Source organism: Orycteropus afer, unplaced genomic scaffold, assembly GCF_000298275.1.
Source record: "Orycteropus afer afer isolate SDZICR_OR568_19922 unplaced genomic scaffold, OryAfe1.0 scaffold00010, whole genome shotgun sequence".
NCBI classification, from domain to species: Eukaryota; Metazoa; Chordata; class Mammalia; order Tubulidentata; family Orycteropodidae; genus Orycteropus; species Orycteropus afer.
In genome coordinates this window covers 19,131,143-19,151,908 of record NW_006921597.1, presented here as the reverse complement: position 1 = coordinate 19,151,908, position 20,766 = coordinate 19,131,143, and the positions used below count along the sequence as shown (strand labels likewise).

Genomic DNA, 20,766 nt, shown 5'->3' with positions numbered 1-20,766 from the left:
ATGTGCCCCCATGTTTCTTGTTAATCTTGCTCTTTCTGAGCATTATTGTTTAGCGTTTACGCAGCACTTGTATTAAAGTACTTTATGATGACTAATTATCCTTCCTCTAGTGATGATAAAAGACATTTATTTAGTTAATGGTTCAGTTGAGGACTAATTCAAGGTCACCTGTTAAGGCCTAGGTAATCAATGCATTTTTCAGAACTTCACCCTAGTTGGACATTGTGACTTAAGTCACTTTTGTACCTCTGCCATGTGTTGATAACGTGAGAAAGCATGGGGAAAATAAGGGGAAGAGTAGTTTGGCATGGTACTGAATGATACGAGGAAAAGGCTTCTCTACACAGTGCTTGTCCTTCACCTGTGTGGATTCCAGCCTGGCTCTACACCAAGAAATCCTTGAATCATTCCAGGCCTGGAGGCCCCTGGGAAATGAGGACATTTCTGGTGCCAGTCAAAGAATATAGGTTACTTCAGGGTGACCTTGATGGTCCTGAATCAAATCCCAGTATAGCTTTCTAGTGAACTTTTATTCACTGTTTCACATTGTGTGGATGTCCATCACTTAAAACAGAAATATCTGGATTTTTCAACTGTAATCATGACTTAACTCAGTTTTGTATGCCCCTGGAGTCTAGCATGGTACTGTGTAGATAATGGGGCTTGTTGGATTGATTAAAGGCTTGATTGCGGTGTCAAGAAGCCAACTAAATGGTTACCACATTTAGCAAATTAATTAGCTTCTGGGCTCAGTTTTCTCATCTGTCAGATAAGTGCTTGTTGTTTAGAATAGGTGGAGATACAGGCGTGTTGGAAGCTGAGATAGCAAGAGTGCTTTTTAAACAAAAGCCTATTGAGGCATGGAAGGAGAGGGAACACTAAAATTTTTTTAAAAAGCAGCAGCAGCCTGTTGGTATATTTATATTCCCTCTTTTTAAAGAACATTTGAGATGGATTATTACACAGGACACGTATATTAAGTAGGAAGTCAAAGCTAGAGAAAGAAAAAAAACAACCCTGAATCCTAAGATGGTTGATAAGGTTATCATGCTGCTCTAAAATTTCTAGCAACCAAGTCTTCTTAGTAGACATGGTTGTGTATATAATAATTATTCAAGAACAATTTTTCTGACACTTAAGTTCTAAAGAAAATTTTCATGGGATGGTATTAATAGCTATACTATGATTCATGTGGTAAGGCTTGTTATAACTGTCAATGGTGATTTCAGATCCTATTGCCAGGATAATTTCAGGTTAGAAAAGGAGTCTTTGAGTTGTAAGGATAGTGTACATTATACTACAGTTGAAGAGGATCCTTGTTTTGTGTTGGCAGTTAGTTATCAGTTGAACCAAACTTACTGTCCAGCATACTATAAGCACTTAGTATTTATTTCTCTTTCTTTTTCTGCTAACTTTGTGTTGCAGGGATGATGGCTGTCCTTGGACCTTTGGAAATTGACATTGTGCCGAGTTGATTCTTTTCTTCATAGAGTAAACACAAATCTGGCTTGTTGACAAAACTGCCTAAGATAGACATATTCCTCTGGAAAGCCTGTATCAGACCATTTGCTGTTCTCAGACCCTTACAACCAGCAAAACAAAAGGAACAGAACACAAAAGAAGCCTCTTTTGCTTATAGTGTATTCTTTATTTGAATAAAGCATGTGTAGCTCTAATTCATTAAAAGGGTCAGTTGAAAGTAGAGCCCTGGTGAGTTCTGCTTAGATATTAACCTGACAGGTAAAATATGGGATGGCCTTCTTGTGTCAGCGTTATTTTAGAACTAATTCTTGATGTAGTTTTATAGTTTACATCTGCACTTCTCAGATTCCTTGAGAAAGGCTCTGATAAGTTGACATTCCTGTCTTCTCTATATCATGAGTATCTCTGGATTCTCATCAGAACAGGTACTGTTTATTTTAGTGGCAGTCTTTGAACAGGAGTTAGAAGTATAAGAAAAACTTACCTTTTTTAGATTTCACAGATACTGATTACTTCTTTTATCCGATTTGGTATTTGTTGTGTTGTTATGTGCCATGGAGTCAGACCAGACTCATAGCGACCCCTCCTTGGGTTTCCGAGGCAGTATCACTACAGAAGTAGGATTGCCCAACCTTCCTTCTGAGGAGTGGCTGGTGGGTTTGAACCGCCAGCCTTCTGGTTTGCAGTGAAGTGCCTTAGGCACTATGCTACCAGAGCTCCTATTTGGTATAGTTACTTAAATTCTAGTTTCCATATTACTTTGTTCTGAGTTCTTCTAGACTTTTACCTTGTATGGAGAGAAGTCTGTTAATTAGCTATAGCTATTAGCTATCCTTTGCTGACAAGATCATACATTTGTACATTTTATTTTTTGCAGGGAGGTGTCATTTAGAACCAATGTATGTTGCCCTGTATAATATTCTTCTAAAGTTGTTTACAAAGGATATTTTGATACATAGAAACTTGTGGGTCTTTAGTTGGCTGTGATTGCTAATAAATTTACTCAGCTACTTCAAGTAGTTAATGATCTGTAAACAAGCTCCTTAATTCCCTCTTGGGGACTGCTATTTAAAGGAACTGGTTAGTAAAGGAGAATCATTTTATACTTTTCTCAAATTTAGGAATTTGAATATTACCTTTTTATGAGAAAAAAGGAAAGAAAGGACCACCCTGTACTGGGTGTGATGATTCAGAATACATCATGTTTAGGTGGGCCAGAAGCATCCCCATCGTGTATGAAGGACAACACATTTGCACAGACCAGAGTTTTTCCAACTTGAAATCTGAAAATCCAAAGTTGAATACAGAGTCTTACCACAAATTTTTTTTCCAACTTTTGTCAACACTGCCAGTGTCTTGCAAGTGGTAAGCAGTTAATAAAAATTTACATGGGGTTGAGGTCACTTTTTCTTTTCTGATTCCATATTTCCCTTTGACCTACTCAGATGGTTCTCTTGTTATTGCCCTGTTGGTTGGCTGTTAGATAAGAACTCATTAACTTCTTTTTGTTCTTAAAACTGAAAAATAGTACTGTATGAGTTAAGTGCTTCATCTTTGGAGTCACACAGGTTTACTCTTCAGTCTCTACCTCTGATAGCCAAGCTGTGTGACCTTGAACAAGTGACTTAACCTGGCTCAGGGTCCATTTTCTCATCCATAAAATAGGAATAATAATAGTAGTACCTACATTAGGTTGTTGAAGGAATTAGCATTTAGTAATTTTTTTTTCTTTTTTTTGTTTTTTGGTTTTAATTAATGTTTACTCCTTTATACCTAGAGAGATCATATACCTTGATTTGTTTGGTATAGTTCTGGTTCATACCTGTTATCCAGCATGCTGTCCAGTGAGTGCCTCCTTACACTGAAAAGTTACCAAAACCCACTGCCAAGTCACTTCCAATTCATAGAGACCCAATAGGACAGAGTAGAACTGCTCCATAGGGTTTCTAAGGCTAAATCTTTAAGAAAGCAGCCTGCCATATCTTTCTCCTATAGAGGGACTGGTGAGTTCGAACTGCTGACCTTTTGGTTAGCAGCCAAATGCTTTAATGACTGTGCCACCAGAGCATGTGATAAATTATATTGTTACCCTATTTATAACACCCTGGATGGTGTGATAGGATTCTGCCCATTCTGTCAAGCCAATTCTGACTAATAGTGACCCAATGGGACAGAAGATAACTAACTACCCCACAGAGTTTCCAAGGCTGTAAATCTTTATGGAAATAGCCTGCTCTTCTCGTCTTTCGCCTATGGAGCAGGTGGTGGGCTCGAACCACTGACCTTTTGGTTAGAAGCCGAGCACTTAACCACAGTGCCATTAGGGCTCGTCGATAGTTCAAAAGAGGGCCTACTTTTTAACTATTTTTAAAAAACCAAAACAAAGATGTTTCTATTGGTGTATCTTTTCAACAGGAAAAACTTTCCTGACAAAAATGCTGTTTTATGTAGAGCTGAACATCTGTGAGCACTAAAATATCTGTTAATGGAGTATTTGTTCATGGAAAAGGGGAGTGTACATAATGGAATATCCTAGATGAAAATGAGATATGCTCTCCCTGACTCCTCCCTCAACCCACTCTCCCCCATAGACTCACAATACACCTATAAAATGTGGGTGTATGTCAGACTGTAGGCTAGGCTGAGTACAGGAGTTTGTTTCTCAAAGTGCAGTAATTTGGGGGTCTTCCAGACTTCTAGGATCCTTGAATTGCATGTAACAGTTCCGAAGTCTGTCTGCTGGGGTTTTATCTTTTTATATAGTCACCTTCAAATCTTATCCTTGTAGTTGCAGTACAACTCCCTTACCCAGGTACTGTTTTTTTCTCTGCTCTGAACAGCCTGCTCCTAATGTGTATAAATGGTTTTCTTCTGCAGAAATGTGTGGCCTTTGCTCCACAGCACTTAGCACTAGAGTGGAGCACTCTCTTTGTTGAGACTCAGGATGTTTTCATTTTTGTTCCTATGTCCATTCAATTTTTTTAAAGCATTCAACCTGATACCTTAATCTCAGAAATGTGTGTAATGCTATATACCCGACTGCCATCAAGTCAATACCAACTCAATGACCCACAGGGTTTCCAAGGCTTTAAATCTTTGCGGAAGTAGACTGCCTCATCTTCCTCCCGCAGAACAGCTTTTGGATTTGAACTGCCCACCTGGTGATTAGCAGCCATATACCTTAACCACTGCACTACCAGAGCTCCTTAGAATGCTGTACAGTGGAGCATAATCATTTACTACAAAACGGGACACTGAGTGTTTAATGAAGTACTGGTAAAAAGTATTTTGTGGAATCCTGGGGTAGAGATTGAGGAAAGGACTTGCACAGAACCACAGATACAGGACTTTCCAAGCATGCTCCTGCTGTCTTGCCACAAAAACCAAAAACCTCAGTTCATGTGCCTTTGTCAGTTAACCTGTATGTAGGGCAGCTTCGTGTTCCCCTCTACCAGCCCACGCCAATTAATGTCTTTTAAAATGGACACTCTGTATTTGGTTGTGAATGGAAATGAGACTTAAGCTGGAGGAGTTTCAGATTGCTTACTGTTCCATGTAGGTTCATCCTGAACCTACCTCAGATTTAGTTCTTTTCGTATTGAACAACTGCCAGGCTAGAGCAAGCCCTGTTGTTAATGTATTTTTCTCTCCTCTCCTGAACCTGTATGTGTATGACATGGTATCAGTGGGATCCCACTATACTTGTGTGCTCGAGGTGCCAAGGAGAATGCACATGTGCTGATCTATAGTGGTGTGCAGCTATGCGGGAGGTAGACAGTGAAATTGGTGAGTGGCAGAACAAAGGGATTGAAGGCTGAGAAGAGATTCTTGTAACCATATTTCAGTTAGGCCTTCTGAATGAAGCTGTTCATACCACAGGGTATTGAGCAGTGACAGGAGTTTGGAAGTTTTGTTTTTAATGTTGCTAGCTAGGGACCTCTGGTGGCACAGTGGCTAAAGCATTCAGCTACTAACAAAGGTTGGCAGTTCAAACCAACCAGCCACTCTACAGGAGAAAGATGAGGCAATCTGCTTCTGTAAAGATTTACAGCCTTAGAAACCTTTTGGTCAGTTCTGCTCTATCTTATAGGGTCACTGTGATTCAGAATCTCCTTGATGGCAATTGGTTTTTGATTGTTAGCTGCCATCAAATTGGCCCCCAATTCATGTAACCCCATGCACATTGGAACAAAATGGTGCTGATCCTATACCATCCAGATGATCATTTGTGAATTAGACCATTGTGATCCATATGATTTTCATTGGCTGATTTTGGAAGTAAATCACCAGGCCTTGGCTCCAGTTCTTCCAGTACTTATTAATTGTATTAGGGTGAACCTTTGAGGCACTGAGGTTTCTGTGAGCATAATGGGAATCACTTTATTCCTTTCCACCAGGACTGGCTTGACCTGTTCACATGTTGGTCCCAGGATCCTGACATTTAAAACAAAAAAAGCCTAACAGGAAAGTAGAGGTTTAATTGCCATTTACCTGTTTCCTTTCTAAAAAAACACCTATTTGGTCTCTCATGACTGTGAGCTTTTTTTTAGAGATGTAGAAAAGAACCACTCATCTTGAATTTTCATAGTGCGCACCCCTTATCTTGGTTTCTAATTTCGAGAGTTGTTAGGTGTCGTCGAGCAGCTCTAACTCATAGTGACCCTGTGTACAGCAGAACTGAATACTACCTCGTCCTTCCTCACAATCTTTGCCATACCTGAGTCCCTCGCTGCAGCCACTGTGTCAGTTCATCTCATTGAAGGCCTTCTCCTTAGTGCATAAGGCATTTGACTGCTAACCAGAAGGCTGGTGGTTCAAACCCACCAGCCACTCCTCAGAAGGAAGTTTGGGCAAGCTACTTCTATAGAGATACCGCCTCAGAAACCCAGGGAGGAGTTGCTGTGAGTTGGAAACGATTCCATGGCAGTGAGTGAGTGAGTGACCCTCTGCTTTACCAAGCATGCTAACCTTCTCCAGGGAATGGCCCCTTCTGGCAACATGACCAAGGTAGGTAAGACAAAGTCTGGTCATTCTCTCCTCCAAGGACCATTCTGGCTGCACGTCTTCCAGGACAGATTTGTAGATTTGTTAGTTCTTCCTGGCAGTCCATGGTACTTTCAGTATTCTTTGCCAACACCACAACTCAAAAGCATCAACTCTTCTTCGGTCTTCCTTATTCATTGTTCAGCTTTCACATTAGTATGAAGCGATTGAAAACACCTTGGCTTGGGTCTTCAAAGAGACATCCTTGCTTTTCAGCACTTCAAAGAGATCTTTTGTAGCAGATTTGCCCAGTGCAATACAATCATCTGATTTATTGACTGCTACTTCCATTGGTGTTGATTGTGGGACCAAGTAATATGAAATCTTTGACAACTTCAATCTTTTCCCTGTTTATCATGATGCTGCTTATTGGTCTACTTGAGAGGATTGTCGTTTGCTTTATGTTGAGGTGTAATTAACTTCATCAGTTTCAAGAAGGAGTTCAAAAAACAGATAAATCTGGAAGGTAGAAATTTTAAGTAGGTTTCTTTTTTGCCTGTATGAGGGAAAGCACTTGAGATTTTGGTTGATTAGAAACTCAGAACAATGGTTCTTAAATCTTTTGAGTCACAGATCCCTTTAAAGTGTTTATTAAAATCATGGTTCTATCCTGAGGAAAATTCAGAAACAGTTATTTATTGGACTCTGAAACTCATCTATGGGTCCTGGTTAAGAAGTCCTGATTTAGAAGGTCAGGCCTCTCATCCACAATCTCTTTCCTTTACAGGTCCAGAAATGACTTAGAGATTAGATTTCCAGTTTGTCCTTGTGGCTTGGAACAAAGCTGAGGTTGTTGGTGTTCTTTGTCACCCCTCCTCATTGGGATTCTCCTCCACTTCCCAAGAGACTCATTATAAAGGCCTTGAGGTTCACCTCAAGAACTTAAGCACACTGAAACCAGCATTTCAGCAGCTTTTAGGGGCTTCTGTACTATCTCAGCCCCACTGCCCTCCAGAGCTGATGCCATGGGAATGTTGAGAATAGGGAACTCATACTAGACTAAGAATAAGATCCAAGCAGAATAATTTGCTTCCCTGTGTCTTTAGAAATAGGTTTGATTTCAGTGTTGTACTTCTCAAACTATTTTAAGGGCTGTTCTGATGATTCTTCATTTGATTTAGTCTAGACCAAAATTATTGAAGGCAAGGACCACATATTACATATACATATTACATAAAATATCTAACACATAATACAATAAATACTTATTGATTAAAATAATGAGATGATCTTTCTTAGGAGAAAGTGAATTACCAAATAGACTCATTTGGTGCCTTTGGCTCACTTTCCTTTTCAGTTGATCTGGATTGTTTTTCTAACTTAGATTCCTCCCACGTGGGTGATAAGGAAGTATCAAGAACTGCAGGTAAGAAATTAATGGGGTTCTCAACAGCTTATTAGAGCCCTTTGTAATACCAGAAACAGGATTTAAGGGAGGAAACTCTTCTGAATATGTGGCCTCCAGCTTTTTAGCCCAGTGAGCATGGGAACTTAAGTCAGTGAACTGGAAGCTTAGGGCTATCCTTAAACATAATGGGGAAGGTAACTTGAATTTCCCACCACCGAGAAAAACGCATTTTAAGCCCTTAGCATTAGGGATACTATGCCCAAAGTTGAAGCTGGTATTCTGGTTTATAAATGGTCTTAGTTTAAGAACCAGAAAAGTCTCTCTTTTGGTGCTTGAGGTTTGGTACCAGTGATGAGTTGAACAGTTTGCTTTTGGAATGTGTGTTGGAGTCCTGAACATAACAAAGCAATAGCAAAGCTGAGTGAACTCTGGCTCTTCTCATTGTGCAATTCTGGCTGCCTCTTCTGAGCCAAAGCTGAGCCCCATGCTCAAAGCTTTATGTGTCCTTGTCTTTGAAACATACCTCCTGTAGAGTAACAGTCTTCTGGGAACTGGGCCAATGCTTGTCCTAGCTGGGAGCTCAGGCTCTAGTTGGCACGAAGGGTTTTGTGTGTGTTTTTTCCTTAAAATATGTGACCTAAGCAGGATTCAGGGGAAAGAGATACCTTTAGTATTTTACTACTTTGGAAATAGAACTAGAGATGCTTCTTAGAAGTGGCAGATGTGTTCAGTTGCTCTGGTAACTAATTCAGTTTCCTATTGGTAGCCAGATGGTATCCAGCTTCTAATTTAGTACTTGAGTTTTTGGTGCCCAGCTTCTGAGCAAGCAAGTCATGAAGGTTCCTAATGTTCACTTCTTCTGGGGAGTGGCCCAGCTGGCCTGTCATGCGGGACTAGATGAATTGTGAATGTTAATTATACTGATCAATACAGTGGCCTTGGTAACAGAGTTGTAGCTGCTGTAGAATCTGTTTACTTGAGGTTTGTAATAGAGACCAGGCTGGTTGGGGACATGATGTTCTAAATGTAATAAACTGTATCGTACGTCCACAGAAACTGCATGCTGGAGAGGCTGACCCTTTGCATCCCTTCCCCAGGATTTCCCAGAAGGAGACATTATTCTGGGGTGGTTTCTGCTCTTGTTTGTCAATTGAGAATGAATTGAGGTTGATTCTTAGTGGGGTAGGGAAAAGATGATTATTAAGAATAAAAACCAGGAGAATAGCCATGTTGGGAAGTACTTTATTTCTCTATCTAGCTTGTAATTAGGAGTGGATCGTTGAGATCCTAGTTTCAACCCCTGTGTTCAGGAGAAGGATCCTCTCCTGCTTGGGGAGTAGGGGATTCAGAATCCTGCACATTGTTTTCGGACTCCACAGGGAAGAGATTAGCCAAATGCTGGGTACGTTTGGAATGAGAGCACCATGCCAGTTTTTACTGATATTGGACTGAGCCATTGTAAAAAAACTGTGTCCATCTTGCTTAGACAGTCTCGTTGTCATGCCCTGCTAAACCTTTGTGGACCCATCTGATGAAATGTCCATATCTGACAGTTGGCATTAGTATTAAAGATCCTCTACTTCATATTTGTTTTCTCTCTGAAGAAAGCATATCTAACCCATTTGTTCCTTGTGCTCATGGAGCTTTTTTATCAAGAGCCTGGTAAACTTGGTGTGCCAATGTTTGCTTTTCCAGATCTTACTTAGATTAACCTAGACCCTAACCTAGACCTACTGAATTAAAACAAAGTAAGGGTGCAGATGGAGAATGATTTACTACATGTATTTTGAAACAACTTTCTCAGGTAAACTTGGTAGATCCCAGATTCATAACCACTCTCTTAGATTATCAGCAAGGCTGGCCAAATTCTTAGAAAATCCGATATTGGAATGGCAGTGCAGCTACCACATATCTAGGATGACTTCTGTCTGCCGTGAAGAAAATCTTGTACCTGATGTGGAAAGGCCTGAAAATAACCTACATTATACTTTCCTCCAAGGTATTCAAAGTAAATCATAACCAGAGATTATTGTGTAGCCCTGTCAGATTGGGAAGTGGATTTGAGTTATTTGTGAATGAATGAATAAATAAATATTGATTGAGCACATGTTGTGGCCTGGAACCTGTTCTGTACACTTAGGATAGATTCATCAGTAAACAAAACAAAGACACATACTCTGTGGAGCTTATTTTCTTGTGGAATTATTATTTGAGTCATCTTCATTTAGTGTACAGGTCCTTACCTATTTAGAGTTGGAATCTTGTCTGAGCTATGTGCCAAGAAAAACCCAAACCCACTGCCATTGAGTTGATTCCAACTTCTAGTGACCCTATAGGACAGAGTATAATTGCTCAATAAGGTTTCCAAGGCTGTAAATCTTTATGGAAGCAGACTGCCTCATCTTTCTCCCATGGAGTGTCTGGTGGGTTCAAACCTTTTTGTTAGCAGCCAGCCCAATGTTTTAACTACAGTGCCAGCAGAGCTCCTTTAGCTGTGTATATCTCCTAAAAAAAAATACACCTGCATGTTAAAATTTGCATATAAGAGGGATTGTTGGCAGCTCGAAGCCCATCCATGGATCCTAGGTTAAGAACCTAAAATGCTTGCCTAGAATTGAGGATGTAGTGACTGGGACAAAGCCAGGCTCTAAGTTGGGTGTTTGAGATTGTTATATCCTAACCAGACTGTGTTGTAGTTTGATCTGTCCAGCAAATACCATTTGGAAAGAACTGAAGGGTGTCTATAGGAAAAATAAGTGTAAGGAATGGCCAGGACTCCACAAAGCCAATAACATATCTCGAGTCTGTGTTCTGTTTGAAATGCTTAGAGTGACTATGACTCCCTGTCCCTACCTTCGCCTCTAGTTTCTGGCTGGCTGAGCTTCCTATACTCAGTGGATTAAAGTTCAGATCAGAATATGAAGATTTCCTTAACATGCTAGTTGATATTCTGAATTCTTGGACTAAGATTTATAGTAAAATTATAAAGGTCATGAAGAGGATGCTTTAGTGAAATTCTGGCATTGAAAACACAGAAAATCACAGAAGGTGCTGATTGAGGGTAGAGGGACTGAGAAAATAGACAAGTGTAAAATTCAGAGAAAAAGGACAAAGAAAGAAAGGGCGGAGCTCAGAAAGATAGTTAACTAGATTGGTGAGCCCAGGTGGTCAGGAGACCAGCTTCCACCTTAAGCCAAAGTGAGTGGATCTGAGACCAGACAGAAAAATATTTTTTAGTCCTGAAATGGTCTGTCACCATTGCCTTACTTATTTTCTTTTTCTTCGAACATTTATTTCATTGTGTTTTGGATGAGAGGTTACACAGCACATTAATTTCATATACAAATTGCTCCGTGACTTTGGTTGCTATCCCTGTGATGCATTCGCAGTCTTCCCATTTCCACCGGGCCTTCCACGTTTCCCATTTCCCTGCTCTTTCCCCTCTCATCTTTGCTTTGGGGCAAATGTTGCCAGTTTGCTCTCAGATAGTTGATTGTTCTAAGGAGCACATTCCTCACAGATGTTGTTTACTTTATAGGCCAATCTATTTGGTTGAAAGGTGACCTTTGAGAGTAGCTTCAGTTCCAGATTAGAAGGGCGTCTTAAGGTGGTAGTCTCAGGGGCTCCTCTAGTCTCCATCAGTCTAGTAAGTCTGATCTTTCTTATGAATTTGAGTTTTGTTCTGCATTTTTCTCCCATTGTAACTGGGACCTTCTCTTGTATCCCTGGTCAGAGCAGATAGTAGTGGTAGCCAAGCCCCATCTACTGCTTCTGCTCTTAGGCTAGAAGAGGCTGTGGTTAGTGTGGGTCATTAGTCCTGTGGACTAAATGTTTCCTTGAGTCTTTGATTTCCTTCACTCTCCTTTGCAGCAAATGGGAGGAGACCAACAGTTGCAGTTTAGATGGCATCTCACAAGCTTTTAAGATCCCTATGCTACTTACTAATCTAGGATATAGATCATTATCTTTATGAACTGTGTCATGCAGATTGACCTAAATGTCTTCAATCCCACAAGGTGTTTGGCTGTTTAGGAAGTGTCCATAACTGTGCCCCTATGTGCTGTATTGCATATATGAATATATATGCAGCACTAAAGATATGTATGTACAAATGCCCACAACTATACCTATCTATGCACACACACATGTATTCCCATACTCTTTGCCACATCTATATAGCCTACATATGTAACCACTCACAGATTTTTGGTTATTATTACTGTTATTATAGAATTGTATTTGCATTTACCATGTTATGTTGTTGTTGTTATGTGCCGTCGAGTCGGCCCCGACTCATAGCGACCCCTCCTTGGGTTTCCGAGGCAGTATCACTACGGAAGTAGGATTGCCCAACCTTCCTTCCGAGGAGTGGTTGGTGGGTTTGAACCGCCAGCCTTCTGGTTAGCAGTCAAGTGCCTTAGGCACTATGCTATCAGAGCATTTACCATAGGTATCCTTTATTCTTGTATACCTCTCTGTGTCTTTGTTTACATTAGTTACATTATGCTGACTTCTTCCATATTGTCTATTGCTTTCTCCTTCACCAGAATTAACATGTCTACTATCCAGTAAGTGATTGTCCTTCCATCCCCCTTCATCCCTAGTAACCATCTAAGAATGTTGCTTTCTGTATGTAAACCTGTTCTTCACTTTTTATAAAAGTGGTTGTTATATGCTGTTGAGTCACATACCAGCCCTGTGTACAAGAGGACGAAACACTGCCTGGTCCTGCACCATCCTCACAATGTTTGAGCCCATTGTTTTAGCCACTGTGTCAGTTCATCTCGTTGAAAGTTTTCTACTTTTTCGCTGAACCTCTCCTTTACCAAGCAGGATATCTTTCTCCGGTAACTGATCCCTCCTGATTATATGACCAAAGTATGTGAAACAGTCTCACCATCCTTACTTCTAAGACACATTCTGGGCCATACTTCTTCCAAGACAGATTTGTTTGTTCTTCTGGCAGTACATGGTATATTCAGTATTCTTCACCAACACCTTAATTCAAAGGGATCTTCTTCAGTCTTATCCGTTGTCCAGCTTTCACGTGCATACAAAATTGAAATGCAGTTGAAAATAACACGGCTTAGATCAGGCACACCTTAGTCCTCAAAGTGGTATCTTTGCTTTTTAATGCTTTCATGAAGTCTTTTACAGTAGATTTGCCCGATACATTATATCATTTGTTATCTTGATTGCTATTCCATGGCCATTGATTATGGATCCAAGTAAAATGAAATTCTGGACAACTTCAGTCTTTTCTCCATTTATCATGTTGTTGCTTATTGGTCCAGTTGTAAGGATTTTTGTTTTCTTTATGTTGAAGTATAATCCATACTGAAGGCTGTAGTCTTTGATCTTTATCAGTAACTGTTTCAGATCCTCTTCATTTTCAGCAAGCCAGGTTGTTAATGAGTCTTCTTCGAATTCTGATGCCAAGTTCTTCTCCATATAATTCAGCTTCTTGTATTATTTGTTCACCATACATGTTGAGTAAGTGTAATGAAGGGATACAATCCTCACACACATCTTTCCTGATTTTAAATCATAGTATCCCTTTCTTCTGTTCAAATGATAGTCTCTTGGTCTGTGTACAGGTTCCACATGAACACAATTAAATGTTCTGGAATTTCCGTTCTTGACAATGTTATCCAAAATTTTTTATGATCCACTCAGCCAAATACCTTTGCAAAGTCAATAAAACATAGGTAAACATCTTTCTAGTATTCTCTGCTTTCACCCAAGATCTGTCTGATGGCCTCAGTGATATATACCTCATTTTCATGTCCTCTTCTGAATCCAGCTTGAATTTCTGGCAGTTCTCTGTTGATAGACTGCTGCAAGCACTTTTGAATTATCTTCAGCAAAATTTTACTTCCATGTGATATTAATGATACTCTATAGTAATTTGCACATTCTTTTGGATCACCTTTCTTTGGAATGGGCACAAATATGGAGCTCTTCTGTCGGTCAACCAGGTGGCTGTCTGCCAAATTTCTTGGCATAGATGAGTAAACACTTTCAGTGCTGCATCTATTTATTGAAATGTTTTAGTTGGTATTTTGTCAGTTCCTGGAGCATTGTTTTTTGCTGGTGCCTTCAATGCAGCTTGGACTTCCTACTTCAGTACTGTCAGTTCTTGATTGTATGCTGTCTTACAAAATGGTTGAATGTTGACCAGTTGTTTTTGGCACAGTGACTCTGTATAATCCTTCCATCTTCTTAAATGATTGCTGTGTTGTTCAGTATTTTGCTCATAGCATCCTTAAGTAGGGCTACTGAAGGCTTGATTTTTTTTTTCCTTCAGTTCTTTCAGCTTGAGAAACGTTGAACATGTTCTTCACTTTTGATTTTCCTGCTCTAGATCTTTGCATATGTCATTATAATAGTTTACTTTGTCATCTCAAGCTGCCCATTGAAATCTTCTGTTTAGCTCTTTTATTTCATCAGATAATATTTGTCCTTTTGTGATTAACTTATTTTACTCAGCATGATGTTTTCCAGATTCCTCTATGTTATGTTTTGTGGACACATCATTATTCCTTATCATTTGCCCAGTATTCCATTGTACCTATGTAGCACATTTTGTTTATCCAGTTGTCTGTTAGTAGACATTTGTTCCCTTCTTTTTGCTGTTATGAATAATACTGTGGTGACATGGGTGGGCATATGTCTATTCATGTTACTGCTCCTATATCTCTAGGATATATATCTAGCAGTGGGATTGCTGGATCATATGGCATTTCTATTTCTAGCTTTTTGAGAACATGCCATACCATTTTCCATATGGTTGTACCATTTTGGCAGTCCTACCAGCAGTGTATAAGACTTCCAGTCTTTGCATAACCCTGCCAACATTTGTTGTTTTCTGTATTTTTGATCAGTGCCATTTTTGCAGGGGTGAGATAGTATCTCCTTGTAGTTTTGATTTGCAGCTCTCTAATGGCTAATGATCACAAGCATCTCTTCATGTGTTTGTTAGCTCCATGTGTTCTTTGGTGAAGTGTCTGTTCATGTCCTTTGCTCATTTTTTTTATTGGATTGTTTGTATTTTTGTTGTTGAGATGTTGAAGTTTTCTATGTATTTTAGAGATTAAACCCTTGTAGATAGTCATTGCCAAAATATTTTTTCCCAATCTATAGCTTCTCTTTTTATTATTTTCGTGAAGTCTTTTGATGACCATATGTATTTAATTTTTAGTTGTCCCAGTTATCTAATTTATCTTGTATTTGTGCATTTTCAGTTATGTTTGATAGTGTGTTTATGCCATAAGTTAGGACCCCTAGCTTTGTCCCTATGTTATCTACCAGCACCTTTATAATTTTAGGTTTAACATTTAGGTCTTTGATCCATTTTGAGTTAGATTTTATATATGCTGTTCCATTTTTCTGCAAATTGATAGCCAGTTTTGCCAGCACCATTTATTAAAGAGACTATCTCTTCCTCATTGAATGCACCTAGTTGTCCATGTTGTTATTGTTGTTAATGTGCTGTCAAGTCAGCCCTGACTCATAGCGACCCCTCCTTGGGTTTCCGAGGCAGTATTACTATGGAAGTAGATTGCCCCATCTTCCTTCTGAGGAGTGGCTGGTGGGTTTGAACCGCCAGCCTTCTAGTTAGGAGTTAGATGCCTTAGGCACTGAGGACCAGAGCTCCTCTAGTTGTCCATAGGTAGATGGATTTACTTCTGGGTTCTCAGTTCTGTTCTTTTGGTCTGTGTGACTCATACCAGTATCAGGCTGTTTTTACTACCATGGCTATGTAGTAAGTTCTGGGATCAGGAATTGTGAGGCCTTCTACTTTGTTCTTCTTTAGCTTACAGCATTTGATTGCTAACCAGAAGGTTGGCAGTTCAAACCCACTACCCACTCCATGAAAGGAATACTGGGCAATCTACTTCTGTAAAGATTTACTGCCTCAAACCGAAAGAAGATCATTATGAGTTGGAATCAACTCGATGGCAGTGAATTTTTGTTGTGTTTTCCTTTCCACATAAAGTTGGAGATTAGTTTTTCCCTTTCATTAAAGAATGTTGGGATTTTGATCAGGATTATATGATATGTATAGATGGCATTGGGTATTATTGACATTTTCACAATGTTAAGTATTCCAATCCATGAGCACGGTATGTTTTTCCATTTATGTAAGTCTCTTTGGTCTTAGAGTGCTGTTGTCTAGTTTTCCTTATATAAATCTTTTATGCCCCAGTTTGATTTATTCCTAGCCATTCCTTTTGGGGCTTATTGTTAATTAAACTGTTTTCTTGATTTGCTTTTTGGAGTCTTCCTTGTTAATGTAGAGGAATGTAACAGATTTTTGTGTGTTGGTCTTGTACCCTGCCACTTTGCTAAATACTTCTACTAGTTCTAGTAACTTCCTTGTGAAATCTCTGGGATTTTCTGTGTATAGGACCATGTCATCTGCAAATGGAGATAGTTTTACCTCTTCCTTACCAATTTGGATCCCAATTATTTCTTTTTATTGCCTTATTGCTCTGGCTAGGACTTTCAGCACAGTATTGAATAAGAGCAGTGATAATGGACATCCTTGTCTGGAGCTCTGGTAGCATAGTGCCTAAGGCATTTGACTGCTAACCAGAAGGCTGGCAGTTCAACCCTGCCAGCCACTCCTCGGAAGGGAGACTGGGCAGTCTACTTCTGTAGAGATAACAAACTAAACCAAACTCACTGCGTCAAGTCAGATCCAACTCATAGCGACCCCTCCTTGGGTTTCCAAGGCGGTATCACTACGGAAGTAGATTGCCCAATCTTCCTTCCACGGAGTGGCTGATGGTTTGAACCGCCAGCCTTCTGGTTAGTAGTCAGGTGCCTTAGGCACTATGCCACCAGGGCTCCCGCCATAGAGATACTGCCTTGGAAACCCAACAAGGGATCTCTGTGAGTCAGGATCAACTCGATGGCAGTGGGTTTGGGTTTTTTTGGTGTCGTCTTCTCATTGTCTAGGGGAATGCTTTCAATCTCTCTTTGCTGAGAATAATTTGACTGTTTTGTATTCACGCCCTTAACTGTGTTAGCCATTGTTTTGTTACTAAATAGGACTCAAGATGAAAAAGAGAAGGCAGATAAAGCTTTACTTTATATCAGTATTAGTATGCTTCTCACCCTGGAAAAGTCAGTGTTTGACTGCAAAGAATAGCCAAACCCTATGTCAGGGTTAATACAGTGTATAACGTATTGGAGAAACATGAATAAAATTTAGTTTGGGGCATTGGAGAAGGAATCATGTCAAAAGACATGGCCAGATTTAGAGGTTGGATTACAATCAGCACACGCAGCCCTGTGCTAGCTCTGCCTTTACCTTTCTGAAATCTTATCAGATAAAGCAGGCCAAGGCCTCTTTTAAGGGTGGTCTTACAGGTATATTTTTGGAGCTCTGGTAGCATAGTGCCTAAGGCATTTTTTTGACTGCTAACCAGAAGGCTGGTGGTTCAAGCCCACCAGCCACTCATCGGAAAGAAGGTTGGGCAATCTACTTCTGTAGTCATACCACCTTGGAAACCCAAGGAGGGGTCACTATGAGGTGGATCCAATTCGACAGCAGTGAGTTTGGTTTTTTGTTTTTTTTTTCTGCCTGAGGTCTAAGGGGAACTTTCCATAGTCACACTGCAAGATTGCTGAATAAGTGTTGTATTCAAGGCCTTTTAGGCTAAAATTGTATAAACTCAGAGCCCTTTAGAGAATAGAGCCCACAGTCCTCCCAGAGGAACCAAGAAGATCTAGATAGTTCCATTTGTAACTGTTCTCCAGCACATGGAAAAACTATTCTGCTATGAAACCTTCCAACCTGCTGTTAGTATAAAAACATCTCATTCTTTGCTCAGTGATGCATTAAGGCCAAGAGGAGTATAAGTATTCCACCAGTTATCTTTATTTTTAAAGAAGCTATTCTGGTACTAGTACTAACCTAGTACTGCTCTGACAAGAAATATACCACAAATGGGATGACCTTAACAAACAGGAGCTTATTCTTACAATTTGGAGGTTTTAAGTCCAAGTTCAGAGTGCCAGGCTCTAGGGGCTGGGTGAGAGCCCCTCAACCTTGGGGTCCAGCTCTGCCTCCTGCTCCTGGCCCACTGGAGCTAGAGGCTTTTCTTCACTCAGACAGCTGTTGGCTGCTGAGGCTGAGAAGCCCCAAGGTTGACAAGTAAAAAGGCACAGTTCCGATGTTACCAATCCGCACAGCAGGCCATTAACTTAAGTCCACTGTAAGTCCCAAGGTCCGCAGAACATAGCAGGCTGCTGAGCAACAGCACAGCTATATGCAGGGTCCAAGCATGCCATGGGCTAGGGACCATTCTCAAAGCTGCTGCTTAATATACAGGAAGCAGCCACATACCCAAAGCTGCTCCCAGTAGATTCCACCATGCAGTTGATTACCAATCTCATCATGGGGAATACTACCATCCAGCTGCCCAGCCACTCAACCAGGCCTAGCCAAGCTGACACACAGTCATAACCATCACAGAAGCCCTTTAAAATAGCGAAAGGGATTTCAGAACTCATTTCTTCGGGCTGATTAAATTTGTTGTGAAGTTCTTTTCAGCCGATGAAACTAAGTTGTTAAAACTTGCTATTCAGTTTTTGGGCATTTACATATCTTAAAAACCATGTAACTGGAAGGTTTTTTTCATTCATTAATTGAGAACCACAATTCGGTAATCATATATTGTGTTACTTATATCTGAAATATTCAGTGTAATTAATAGCCTCACAAGCACTTGTCCTGGTTATAGTAGAGTCAGTCACAGAAGGTGATACCAAAAAATGGGAAAGCATCAATGGGAAAATTCAACTTCGCTCAGTCTTTCAGGCATGTTTATAAGATAAGGAGATGACATGAAGAGAGCACTTTTTGAGTTGTTGTTGTTTGAGTAGCACACTACAAATGAAAAAGGAACGTGGTAGAATGTTCTCACTCTAAGGATGTGATCTTTGATTTGTGCTAAGTGTTTGTGAATGAAAAGCTCCTCCATCTACATTTAGCACAGGATAAATCTTAATATATATATATTCTTTATTTAAATACAGTAGTTTACTATAAAAATAACCAGTAAGTTTTCTGGGTGATCCTCCTCCCCCCCCAAGAAAAAAAGGGTCAGTTTTAATCATACAGAATTGAAAATCTACTTGTATAAATACAGATGGAACTTCTAAATTGCTTTTGATGTCAAGTAGGAAATTCTGAGGACATTTCCTTTGTCCCAGTAAAGTGGTCAGGATTAGATTACCATATATTTCCTTCCTCCTCATTCTATCTCCAAAAGATAGTGGATGTGTATGCCAAAATGAAACAACTTGATTCATAGTGTTGCTCTTCTTTCCTGTTCCTTCCTCATTTAAGGAGCAGTACCTCTCAGTGGCAGTTCATTGGTAACTGTAGAATAGTAGATTTCCTTGCTTGAATTATTTCACTCCCCCAGAAATCAATCTAGATTTTGGAACTGAAAATACTCTTTTCCTTCCCCAAAAGCACACAAATAAATGTTCATGTGATATTGTAAGGTCAAAAAGCTTGATTACTATAGGAGACTACTCTGTAAACTGACCCCTTGAAGATAAAAGGGAAAGCTGGTGTTCCTCCAGCCTATTTCAAGAAAAGGAAAATAATACCTGGCTGATGGGTTGTTTTGTTTTTTGTTTTTTTCCCCCAGTGTCAGTCTTAGTAGTCTTAAGCAAGTCATATAACATCCCCCCACCCACGTTCTGTTTTCTCATTTATGACGTGTAGATGCAGCACTGAAATGATTCCACAATGCTCTCAATACAAATCATCTGTAAGGAACTCATAACCACAAGCCACTAATGTTGAGGCAAAGCATTTAAACTAGAAAGCTGGAGAAATCTAGGCATTCAAGACTGTGGTGTTCACAATACAAGTGTAGATTTCAGACTTCTCTAATTAGCTTTATGTGGCATAGTGCCTAAAGCATTTGACTGCTAACCAGAAGGCTTGGCGGTTCAAACCCACCAGCCACTCCTCGGAAGGAAGATTGGACAACCTACTTCCATAGAGGTACTGCCTGAGAATCCCAAGGAAGGGATGCTGTGAGTTGAATCGAATCAACGGCAGTGAGTTTGGTGGGAGTTTTTTGGGGTTGTTTGTTTAATCAGCTTTAAGTAAAAATCTTGATCTAGTGCTCTTAGGTGGTTTTACCAGTGAGGCTTGCTCTTTATATGCCAAAGTTTAAACAAAAATTATTTGAAAAATATTTCAATCAGTGATATTCTAGCAGTGTTATTTATTGAAACATTTTGCTGCATGACTTTTTCCTACATACAGAATATGATTTTGACTTTTGATTTGCCATACCGCCTAAAGAAAGAGATCTTTAGCCTTGTGTTTTTGTTCATTTGTTAGAAAATGGCTGTTTAGAGAGTCATAGATCAGGAAAACCCAAACTTTTGTATTCTGGTCTAGGAGGTAGAGTAGTTGTACTGTATTCATTTCAGGAGCTCTTAAAATAGCCTCACAGCCAACCATTTCTTTCATCAGCTTGGTTCTGACAGGCCCTCTAAGGTCATGATTTCATACTGAGGTTTTCTGTAAAATTGAACATATACAACTCAGGTTAGAAGGTGACAAATACTACTTCTCCAGAATGACAAATACAATTATGTTTTTAAAATGATTTGACGTGACCGATTATCTTTGATAGATTGGCATCCATGTATTGTATCTCTTGTCTCTCCTTTTAGAGCCTTAATTTTTTTTTTTTTTTTAATTGTGATTTGGGTGAAGATTTATAGAGCAAATTCACTTTCCATACAGCAGTTCACATACACTTTGTCTCATGTCTTTGACCACAGTTTACCACAATGCAACAGCTCCCCTCCCACTTCCTCCCCATAGTCCATCCCTCCATACTCTCCTG

The 20,766-nt window shown here is 39.8% G+C and overlaps 1 protein-coding gene across 1 annotated transcript in view; it reads left to right on the top strand.

Annotated features, from left to right (window-relative positions):
- Positions 1-20,766, top strand: part of AHCYL1 (adenosylhomocysteinase like 1) — a 50,440-nt gene that overhangs the window by 2,771 nt on the left and 26,903 nt on the right. The gene's annotated exons all lie outside the window — the stretch shown is intronic.